The 12297-nt window shown below is 52.7% G+C and overlaps 1 protein-coding gene across 1 annotated transcript in view; it reads right to left on the bottom strand.

The window, feature by feature from the left end:
- Positions 1 to 12297, bottom strand: part of PCDH15 (protocadherin related 15) — a 2365808-nt gene that overhangs the window by 536513 nt on the left and 1816998 nt on the right. The window lies entirely within an intron of this gene.

Here is a 12297-nt window from a genome sequence, read left to right as displayed (position 1 = left end):
AAGGCACAAAAGACACAAAACCGGAATAAAACAGGCGTAAAGACAATGATGAATCAGGACCTACATATTTTTTATTTCACATTAGAAGTCTAGCAGTCACGCTCTTAAAACGTGAAGTGCTTTTGGTATTTATTTGAAAAGAGATTTTAAATGAAGCAGAAAAATGTTCTTATAAAGGTGATTTTATCCATCAAAAACAAATGTGACAACATACTTATTTTCCCATCAAAACAACTTAATGCATTGCAGAACAATGGGTTGTAACCTGTACTGGAGCAAACAAAGATGAGATGCCACAAGTGCAGACAAGCAAAACTGTCTCCAGCTTTATAATCAGCTATGGACTGCTTGTGTATGTGTGTATATACCATTAAACAGACAGATGTACGTGCGTAGAGTACTATTCTACTTGTGAATTATTTAACATAGATTTTAACTCTGCTATATGTCACGCTCCCCGGGTCCCCTGCCCTGCTCCCCGGCTCACCTGCCATGCTCCCCGGCTTCTCTGCTCCTCTCCCCGGTCTCCAGCCTCCATTGCCCGCAGTCCCCAGGCGTCCCGGTCCCCGCTCCCGGCGCCCGTCGGCTACACAGCGCCAGCCCGGCTCTCCTGCTTCTTCCTCACCGCTCCCTGCCCTGGCTTCTGGCACCCGGGCCGCGCGCATGCGCATTAGGGCGCACGCGCGGTCATTGACCCTTTCTTAAAGGGCCAGCATCCACTGACAGGAAATGAAGCACACAGGTACAGGGTATAAAGGGGTTTAGTGTCCAAGTGGGCGGGGCCTGTTCTTCGTGTTTCCCAAGCTAGGAGTCAGGTCTCCTTGTGTTTCTGTGAGATACTCACCTCTCTCTCTTCTAGAGCCGATCCTGCCTCGCCATCCGGTCCTGCCGAATCCCGAACCCCGAACGCTGCCTATCTGCCATCCTGACAGTCCGTTCCATCCCTGATCCCTGCGGTGACCCGTCCTCTCGCTCCATCGGTTCCGGACTCTGCCTGACAACATCTCGGCTTCCGAACCTGAGCTCCGTCACCCGGACTACCATCAGTGACTCCGTGGTCCCAGGGACTTCTCCATTCTACTCTTGTGTACGGACTGTCCTGCTACCTGTAGTGCTCCAGCTACCGGACCCCTTACCATCATCAAGGAGTTCGGCCCAGTGGATCCACCTCCTGGGTCCGCCCGTCCACCTGGCCCTAACAGTAAGAACAGGCCATGGATCCCGCTGAAGCACTAGCAGCCTTGCAGGAGGAACTCACACGCCAGCGTGAGACTCAGACCCGTATGCTACAATTCATGTCTTCTGTGGACGCCCGCCTGAACACGCTACAAGCGTCAGTTACATCTTCAGCATCTCGGGCTTCCACTAGACAATCCACGGCTCCAGCTCCCGTTGCAGCCTCTTCGGATGCTTCCAGACTTCGTTTGGCCTCACCACCCCGGTACGCCGGAGATCCCAAGACCTGCAGGGGATTAATAAACCAATGCTCCCTCCATTTCACGCAGCTGCCGCATTTGTTTGCCTCCGACCAAGCCAAGGTCGCGTTCATCATGTCCCACCTAGAGGGTGAGGCACTGGCGTGGATGAACCCCTTGTGGGAAAGGAGGATCCTGTGACCACGAACATCCAGGAGTTCCTGCAGGCATTTCGTGGCACCTTTGACGAGCCCGGACGCGCCGCCGCGTCTGCCTCATCTCTTCTCCGGTTACGTCAGGGGACTCTGACGGTGGGTCAATACGCCATCCGTTTTCGCACCTTGGCTTCGGAACTCGGGTGGAACAACCAGGCTCTAACCGCCGCCTTCTGGGAAGGACTCTCGGGTCGAATTAAAGATGAGCTGGCTGGTCGTGATGTACCGTCCACCCTGGACGCCCTGATCACCCTAGCGACTCGAGTGGACATTCGCTTTCAGGAGCGATCCAAAGAGGTGTCCCGTGAGAGACGTCCGGTACGGCATTCCTCTCCTCTGCAGAAGCCCGCCGTACTTCAGTCAACGGCATCTGGTGTCTCCGTCCACGAGCCCATGCAGATCGACCGTGTGCGGCAGTCTGAACAACGCCGAGCAGAGCGGCTCGCCAAGGGCCTCTGCTTCTACTGCGGAGAGGGCACACACCTGCTACGCTCCTGTCCAGAGAGGCCGGGAAACTCCAAAGCCTAGGGTTGGTAGGAGAGGCCACCCTAGGTGCTGGAACTCTCTCAGACCCGGTTATGTGGACAGTTCAAGTGACAACGGGAGAGACGCGGTTCACGGCTGAGGCGTACCTCGATTCCGGGGCAGCAGGCAATTTCATCCAGCAGGCCACGGTGGACAAGTACCAGGTGCCTGTTACTCCACTCGACAAACCCCTCGTGATTGCCTCTGTGGATGGGAGACCCCTCTCTGACACCATCTCCTGGATCACCAGGCCGGTCGAACTGCGTATCGGTGCCCTGCCCACCGAGAACATCGCTCTCTATGTCCTCCCACACATGTCCCATCAAATCCTGCTGGGACTCACCTGGTTACGGACACATGAACCATCAGTCAGCTGGGGCACTGGTGAAATCACCCGATGGGGCTCTTCTTGCCATGAGAACTGTCTGAAGACCATACAACCCATCCGACAACCTCCGGTTCCAGAGTCCCTACCGGGACTGCCTTCAGCCTATTGGTCCTTCGCGGATGTCTTCGACAAAAAGGAATCAGAGGTACTTCCGCCACATCGTCCTTACGATTGTGCTATCGACCTGCTCCCGGGAACTAGACCACCACGAGGACGGATATATCCGCTGTCTCCAGCCGAAACAAGGGCCATGTCTACTTACATCACAGAGAGCCTGGCAAGGGGATTCATACGGAGATCCTCCTCTCCTGCTGGAGCAGGCTTCTTCTTCGTTAAAAAGTAAGAAGGCGACCTACGCCCATGCATAGACTACCGGGGATTAAACCAAATCACCGTGAAAAACAAGTACCCCCTGCCGCTCATCCCCGAATTGTTTGATCGGCTTAGAGGAGCTCGTGTGTTCACCAAGTTGGATCTTCGGGGTGCCTACAACCTGGTCCGCATCAGCTCTGGGGACGAATGGAAGACCGCGTTCAACACTCGCGATGGGCACTATGAATACTGTGTGATGCCCTTCGGCCTGTGTAACGCACCAGCAGTCTTTCAGGAATTGGTAAACGACGTGTTCCGGGACCTTCTCTATGTCTGTGTGGTGGTGTATCTTGATGACATCCTGGTCTTTTCTCCGGACCTCCAGACCCACAGAGAGAACGTGCAGCTGGTACTACGACGACTGAGGGAGAATCGTCTGTACGCCAAGTACGAGAAGTGTGTCTTCGAGCAGTCTTCTCTTCCCTTACTGGGTTACGTCATCTCCGCTACCGGACTGCAGATGGATCCGAAGAAGGTCTCTTCCATTCTCAACTGGCCTCCTCCTTCTGGACTAAAGGCAATCCAACGCTTTCTGGGATTTGCCAACTATTACCGCCAGTTCATCCCTCACTTCTCTGCTCTGACTGCTCCTCTCTCCGCCTTGACCAAGAAGGGGGCTAATCCAAAGGACTGGTCACCTGCGGCCGACGCCGCGTTTGGCTCTCTGAAGCGGGCATTTGCCTCCTCTCCTGTCCTCCACCGTCCAGAGTTAAACCGACAGTTCACCTTGGAGGTGGATGCCTCCTCCTCGGGAGCCGGAGCAGTGCTCATGCAGAAGTCCTCCTCCGGGAAGATGGTGACTTACGGTTTCTTCTCCAAGAGCTTCTCAGCACCTGAACGCAACTACACCATCGGTGACCGAGAGCTATTGGCAGTCAAACTGGCTCTGGAGGAATGGCGCTACCTTCTGGAAGGAGCAGTGTACCCCGTTATTATTTACACGGACCACAAGAACCTGGAATACCTGCGGTCTGCTCAGCGACTGAACCCACGACAAGCCAGGTGGTCCTTGTTCTTTGCCAGATTCGATTTCAAGCTCCATTTCCGACCCGCGGACAAGAATGTACGCGCAGATGCCTTGTCCAGGTCTTTCCTGCCCATGGAGCAGGAGGAGGAGACATCCCAGCCCATCATCTGCCCTAGTAAGATCATTCCAGTGACTCCTGTCACCCTGGCCCAGATACCGCCCGGGAAGACCTATGTCTCTGAGACTGACAGGCAAAAAGTGTTACACTGGGGCCATGCCTCGAAAATAGCCGGTCATGCTGGTCAGAAGAGAACTTGGAGTATGATTGTACGTCATTACTGGTGCCCATCCCTTTGCACGGACGTCGCTTCTTTTGTCTCAGCCTGCTCCTCTTGTGCCAGGAACAAGACGCTGTAAGGATGCAATGTGGTAGATGGCCGGTATGTGTCACAGAGGGGGAAATCCTCTGTGATCTGAACCTGGAATGTTTCTCTGGGACTTGTAGTTCCATGAGGATTGTTGTACACATTCAGGGCTGGGTTCATGGGATGGTCAGAAGTGATGGGCGGGACTGACCATCCACATACCTCCCATACGTAGGTGTGTCTCATGGGATTTAATGGAGCTGTCGTTTGTCACATGATCTCTGTGTGCTGGTGGGAGCCATCTTGGTTGGAGCACATGTGCAGGAGATCCTGTGCATACAGAGCTAGTGAGGGCTCTGAAATGTCAGGGAGCTGCAGAATCCACTGAGGCTGTGAGGAATTGGAACGTGTCCATGGGCCGGGATGTTGAGCCCAGTGTGAGAGTCTCCCTGGACTGGATGGAGGCAGACTGACAGCCTGCAAACCTACTGGCAGGTAACACCCCAGAAAGGGGACTATACTGGCTGATGCCAGAGAATGAACTGTATGAACAATCAGCAGTTTAAACAGACAGTGAGACATTGTCCTGCGGGAAAGTGGCTGTGGCCCATTACACTGCTTGGTTTATGAGGATGTGAATAAATCACCGAGATTCTTTAAGTGACAAAGTGCTTGTGTGTGTCTTGATCCCGCTGCCAGACGTGTGCCCCAAGACGTTCAGGGCCCAGGTCGTCACATTATGGTGGAGAACGCGGGCATATGGCCTGGTTGCTAGGGGCAACGCAGCCTGGTTGCTAGGGGCAACACAGCCTGGTTGCTAAGGGCAACGGCCTAGGACATATTCTTGTGGATACGGACTGCTTGCTGTGGATCGGCGGGTCCACGAAAAAATTTTTTGAAGCGGTTTGCGGTGGATCGGCGGGTCCACGAAAATTGACGGCGCACTCAAGCAGCTTGCGGTGGATCGGCGGGTCCACGAAGTTCCGGGAAAGCTGAGCGACCATGAGTGGAGCCGCAAGCCTGGACGTTATGGAGGAGCGGTACCAGTTCCTTGTGTGTGGACAGCAGGAGCTGTCAGTGCGCAGAGATGTGGCAGCAGTGGACCAGTTTGTGAATTCCCTTCTGGGGCCAGTACGGGCACAGGGTACCCAGGGAGATAAAGGGGAACGGTGTGAACTGGGATCTAAGGACACTGCAAGGAAGCCACAGAAAGCCCATAAAGGGGTGGTTGCCCATAAAGGGGTGGAGTCCCATAAAGGGGTGGTTGCCCATAAGGGGGTGGAGTCCCATAAAGGGGTGGTTGCCCATAAGGTGGTGGAGTCCCATAAAGGGGTGGTTGCCCATAAGGGGGTGGAGTCCCATAAAGGGGTGGTTGCCCATAAGGGGATGGAGTCCCAGAAAGGGGTGGATGCCCAAAAGGGGAGGAGTCCCAGAAAGCGGTGGTCCCCCAAAATGGTGCAGAGCATCCCAAATCCAAGGGTGAAGTGGCGCAGATGGACTGTAGCCAGGGACAACAGTGTTCATGCCACAAGTGCCCGGTTTGCGGTATAGACCACCCATCCGACGAGAAGCCACGTCTGTGTTCCGTGGAAGTGGATGGGGAATCTGTAACAGGGGTCGTAGACTCAAGGAGCTTGGTGACCCTGGTGAGGGCCACTTCTGATGTCAACTTGATTCCTGGAAGGAAGATCCACGTCAGCTGCACCCACAATAATGAGACAGAATACCTAGTATCCAGCGTGGTCATAAAGACAGCCAGGGACAGTGGTTCTCATGATGTTGGTGTAGTCTCAGATTTACTGCACCCAATTATTATAGGTTGGGACTCTAAATTATTTGTGCACTTGTGGAAGCAGGGGGACGTATCCGGTTGCTTGTGTAAGAGCCAGAACAGCCCAAAGGAAACCCTACCACATTGGGAGGTGAAAAGGGGTCCTTGTTGTGGAGTTATGTGTGGTAAGGAGGAGATAGTACCTTCTAAAATTGACTGTCCTAAGTTAGGGGTGACCAAAGAAAATGGACGGACCCAACTTGGTGACATAGGGACTAAGGGAATAACCAATAGTGTGACCGTTAAAAACGGGGTAGCTCCAGAAAGGGAGGCAGATATCTGGTTAAGTGGGGACATGATAGTCCAGGACGCCAGGGGGAGTGACGATGACTCCAGAATGGACACTGACTCTTATAAAAGGACAAGAGAGTGCAGTGAGGTACAGACAATTGAGAAGGGTAAAACCTCCTCCAGACGCCGGAGACGTAATAAGCGCCAAAAGCTTGTGCAAGGTATCCCGTCTGAGGGTGCAGAGAAAGTGAAGTACCTGGTCGAGGAAAACACATTGCCAGTAGCAACTGCTAAGGTAGAGTCAGACAGCGATGTCCTACACAAGAAAGAGGTATCAGAAACTGAACTGACACATTGTAACGACAGACATCAGCAGGGTGAAATGTCAAAAAATGAGCCAACCAAAGCAGTAATGGTGGTGTCTCCTATAGATTCCAAGCATGAAGCAGAAGGTCTGTCGGACAAGAGCACTGTAGGAGGTGAAATCCTAGAGGGTAATACAGGACAAGGAATCCTGGAGAAAGTTGGTGAAGTACAAATCCATAGAGGTCATGGTGAGCAGACCGGTAAATTACCCAGTGTTGGGGTGATGAAGGGTGAAAACGGGGCCAAAGGTCTAAGAGGAACAGAGTACCACGCTGAAGGGTGTGACACCCTTGCAGAAAAAAAGAGGACTGAATGTGACACTGCAGAGACCCGCAAGGAAGTTGAAGGTAACGCAGTGAAGACCCAAGAGACAGCTGGTGCTGCAGAAGTGAAAAGAGTCTCTGATGAGGTGAAGTCTGGACCAGAGGTCTTATCAGGAACTGATAGCCTGAGTGACCTGGCTGGTAAGACCAAGATGGAAGACATAGAGATTGTCTTGGTTAAGAAGAGTAGCAAACCCAAAGGCTCTGAGGCTGGAGCTGAACCGGAAGAGTGTGTAACTCAAGAGGTGGAGCCGTGCATGAGAGAAAAAGATAGATGCAAGAGACCAAAGGAATGGTCTAATTTCCTTGAAGGTCAAGAAACCGGTCCATTCTTTAAGTGCATGGTAGATGTGCCCGAAGACCTAAGAAAAGCCTGTGCCCATAAGTCGATGCATGAGACGTTTAAGAAGGCTGTAGGGGCCTGTGAAGTGTACTTTGCCCCAGAGACTTGTCGGTTGGTGGTGTGCTCTGCCAGTAATGTCACAAAGAAGCGGGTGGCTATCCTGAGTGACATGCACCTGTAGTGTCTTCGCACGAAATGGCTCATCTCGGCACAGATGGAAGAAGACACCAGACGCTTGGAGTGTATGAAGCAGCTCACTGCAGAATTTCAGGAAGTTGTGGTGGTGAAGAAATCATTAATTGGGCTCGCATTAAGAGCGCTGAAAAGTAACATTCAGCAAGCCAGGAAGGTTCCAGGTATTACAGCGATTGAATTAGAAGAGCACAGTGGAACATTCCAAATCTATGGGAAAACTGAAGAAGCAGTGAAAACAGCTCGAAGGCTGTTGGACTTTGTGGAAGAGGTCACACAAGTGCCCAGAGAACTTGTCAAGAAACTGATTGGCAGAAATGGAAGAGTCATGCAGGAGATGGTTGATACATCCGGTGTGACGAGAGTAAGACTTAAGGTTTGTCATAAAGCCAGGTTACCCTGTGAAGTTGGTATGGTTCCATGTGTCATGGCGGGAACAAAGGAGTGTGTTGAAAACGTACGAGTTCTCCTAGAATACCGCCTGGGATACCTGGAAAAACTAAAGCAAATGGATCTTGAAAGACAGAAGATTGCAGAGACACTTTGTCAAGTGAGTTTGAGGTCACGACCGCTTTCGGGCCAGGGCCCAGAGAAGAAGTGTGGTCCACCTGATGAATGTGTTGCCTTCACTGGCAAGGGAAGTAGGTCCTGTAGGGAAAGGAGCCTAGGTCATAGAAGACCTACCTATAAATCAGGCTATGGCACAGACTCTGAAGGGTCCAAGCCCTCTAAAACAAAATCTGAAAGAAAAGATGGAGGGAGTGACTGGTCCATAGCCAAAAGTGGTGGTGGGAAAAGGCGGAGATGGAAAGGTGACCTAAGACGTCATGAGAGAAGAGGCCATAGTAGATTGGCAAACAGAGAGTGTGCAGGGTCTAGTTGTGGGAGATCTCCTGTCGGCTCGGTTGTGAGGTACCTGGACAAGAGCCCCTCTAGTGGACTGGTTAGCGCAGAGTCAGGCCGCACGGTAGTTTTGACTGATGGGGTGTCTCACTACCACACTGACCGTTGGAGACAGTTATGGAACGATATGTCGGACCGGCGGACGTGTCTGAGAAGAGGGTTCACTGAGGAGGGTTTGGTGACAGTGGCGGATGGTCGGTCAGGAGCAGAAACTCCAAGTTTTCGTAGAGGGCCCATTCGACTGGTAGGGTATGGTTTCCCTAATGCCCTGTCTCAGGGTCACTGTAGGTTGTCGAGTGTTCCACCCTACAAGTTGGAACAGAGGGGGGGGATATGTAAGGATGCAATGTGGTAGATGGCCGGTATGTGTCACAGAGGGGGAAATCCTCTGTGATCTGAACCTGGAATGTTTCTCTGGGACTTGTAGTTCCATGAGGATTGTTGTACACATTCAGGGCTGGGTTCATGGGATGGTCAGAAGTGATGGGCGGGACTGACCATCCACATACCTCCCATACGTAGGTGTGTCTCATGGGATTTAATGGAGCTGTCGTTTGTCACATGATCTCTGTGTGCTGGTGGGAGCCATCTTGGTTGGAGCACATGTGCAGGAGATCCTGTGCATACAGAGCTAGTGAGGGCTCTGAAATGTCAGGGAGCTGCAGAATCCACTGAGGCTGTGAGGAATTGGAACGTGTCCATGGGCCGGGATGTTGAGCCCAGTGTGAGAGTCTCCCTGGACTGGATGGAGGCAGACTGACAGCCTGCAAACCTACTGGCAGGTAACACCCCAGAAAGGGGACTATACTGGCTGATGCCAGAGAATGAACTGTATGAACAATCAGCAGTTTAAACAGACAGTGAGACATTGTCCTGCGGGAAAGTGGCTGTGGCCCATTACACGGCGTGGTTTATGAGGATGTGAATAAATCACCGAGATTCTTTAAGTGACAAAGTGCTTGTGTGTGTCTTGATCCCGCTGCCAGACGTGTGCCCCAAGACGTTCAGGGCCCAGGTCGTCACAACGCCCAAACACCTGCCATATGGCCGTCTTCTGCCTCTGCCTATACCCTCAGTACCGTGGCAACACATTGCGATGGACTTTATTACGGACTTGCCATTGTCCTCCGGACACACAGTCATATGGGTCGTGGTGGATCGGTTCTCTAAAATGGCTCATTTCGTCCCTATGGCTGGACTGCCCTCTGCTCAGGAACTCGCTGACGCCTATGTACAACACATCTTCCGGTTGCATGGCTTTCCATCACACATTGTGTCCGACAGAGGAACTCAATTCACATCCCGCTTCTGGAGGGCTCTCTGCAAACATCTGGGAGTGACTCTGGACTTTTCTTCAGCCTACCATCCTCAGTCGAACGGCCAAGTGGAACGGGTCAATCAGATCTTGACCTCCTTCTTATGTCACTACGTCAACGCCCATCATGACGACTGGTACACGCTTCTTCCTTGGGCTGAATTCTCCCATAACCACCACGTCAGTGAGTCCTCCTCCAGCTCTCCCTTCTATGTCGTCTACGGACTTCAGCCTTCCGTCCCATTGCCTGTATCCTCTTCCTCGGATGTCCCTGCTGCTGATGCTGTAGCCCGTCCCTTGGACGTGCTTCCCTGCGGATGAAGAGACACGCAGACAAGAGGCGTCTTGACCCTCCGTGTTTCTCTCCAGGAGATCTCGTCTGGCTTGCTTCCAAGTACGTCCGATTGAAGCTACCATCCTACAAGTTGGGTCCTCGCTACATCGGGCCGTTTAAAGTCCTCAGCAAGATCAATGAGGTCTCCTACAAGCTGCAGCTCCCGGCCACGATGAGGATACCCAACTCCTTCCACGTCTCCCTGCTCAAGCCAGTTGTCCTTGGTCCCTTCTCCGCTGCTGCCAGTTCGGCTCCTCCTCCTATTGCTGATGATGACATCTATGCGGTAAGGGATATTGTGGCCATGAAAACCGTACGGGGCCGACAGTTCTTCCTGGTGGACTGGGCAGTGTATGGTCCTGAGGATAGGTCCTGGGAACCCCGGGAAAATGTGGGTACTCCTCTGATCTGTGCCTTCCTGTCCCGGTTGCGGGGAGGGGGGCGTGGGGGGGTACTGTCACGCTCCCCGGGTCCCCTGCCCTGCTCCCCGACTCACCTGCCACGCTCCCCGGCTTCTCTGCTCCTCTCCCCGGTCTCCAGCCTCCATTGCCCGCAGTCCCCAGGCATCCCGGTCCCCGCTCCCGGCGCCAGTCGGCTACACAGCGCCAGCCCGGCTCTCCTGCTTCTTCCTCACCGCTCCCTGCCCTGGCTTCTGGCACCCGGGCCGCGCGCATGCGCATTAGGGCGCGCGCGCGGTCATTGACCCTTTCTTAAAGGGCCAGCGTCCACTGACAGGAAATGAAGCACACAGGTACAGGGTATAAAGGGGTTTAGTGTCCAAGTGGGCGGGGCCTGTTCGTCGTGTTTCCCAAGCTAGGAGTCAGGTCTCCTTGTGTTTCTGTGAGATACTCACCTCTCTCTCTTCTAGAGCCGATCCTGCCTCGCCATCCGGTCCTGCCGAATCCCGAACCCCGAACGCTGCCTATCTGCCATCCTGACAGTCCGTTCCATCCCTGATCCCTGCGGTGACCCGTCCTCTCGCTCCATCGGTTCCGGACTCCGCCTGACAACATCTCGGCTTCCGAACCTGAGCTCCGTCACCCGGACTACCATCAGTGACTCCGTGGTCCCAGGGACTTCTCCATTCTACTCTTGTGCACGGACTGTCCTGCTACCTGTAGTGCTCCAGCTACCGGACCCCTTACCATCATCAAGGAGTTCGGCCCAGTGGATCCACCTCCTGGGTCCACCCGTCCACCTGGCCCTAACACTATATCATTTATCATACATCATCATTAGTGATGGGAAAGTACACGGTAGTCAATCAAGCATCGGGGTGCTTGGGCATAATCGGTGCTCGATCGAGTACTGCAAGTGCTTGAGCTAAATGCTAGACTCAGTTCTCTTACCTGCTCTGGATACATCCACAAGCCACCACAATCCCCACAGCAGCAGACAACACCTGGCAGCCTTCTTTCAGTCTTCTTGGCCTCCACCTGTCTCCATCATACAGATGCATTTGGCATCATCCAGCAACTTCTATACCGGGTGTGCCGTCCAAATATTCCCCATGCTAAAGTAACTGTGCTGTTCGTTTGCTTCAGCCCCCATTCCAAAAAAAGAGAGGAATGGGGACTCAAACAGAACTTACCGCACAGTTACTTAGGCTGGGGTGGACATTTGGATGGCGCATTATGAACAGAAGTTGCCAGCAATGCCAGATGCATGCTAGATGATAGAGACTGATGGAGACCGGAAAGACAGAACAGAGGCTGTCGGCCAATGTCTGCTGCTGCGGGGACTGTGGTGGGCGAGCTGTGTCAGGTGAGGAAAGAGAACGGGGGACTCAAGCAAAAAATATGTTTGAGTCTCCCATTGATTCGTCAGTACTTAAGTCTAGCACCCCAGCATTCCGATTTGCTCGATTTGAGTACTAAGCACCCAAGCACTTTTGTGCTTGCCCTTCACTAATCATCATATATCATGTCCTGTGAAATTAAAGTAAAACTAAAAGTGTCCTGACAGATGTGAAAACTGCTCTTTTACCTACATTGCATACTGGGATGGTTTGATTTAAAAAAAATATTTTTTGATATATTAAGGTCTTCTGAGTTGATAGATTCATTCATTTACAATGAATAACAAATAAAATGGTTTTACAATGAGGGAGCCACACCATATTTACTCTCATGATCACTAGGACAGGAGGCCTCATATACTCTTTCTTCTAACTATGCTCATAAATGAATGGAGTGATGTGGTCCCACCTGGA

This window comes from Anomaloglossus baeobatrachus, chromosome 5 (genome assembly GCF_048569485.1).
Source record: "Anomaloglossus baeobatrachus isolate aAnoBae1 chromosome 5, aAnoBae1.hap1, whole genome shotgun sequence".
Taxonomy (NCBI): domain Eukaryota; kingdom Metazoa; phylum Chordata; class Amphibia; order Anura; family Aromobatidae; genus Anomaloglossus; species Anomaloglossus baeobatrachus.
The sequence above is the reverse complement of the archived record's forward strand: the minus strand, read 5'-3'. Positions and strand labels throughout refer to the sequence as shown.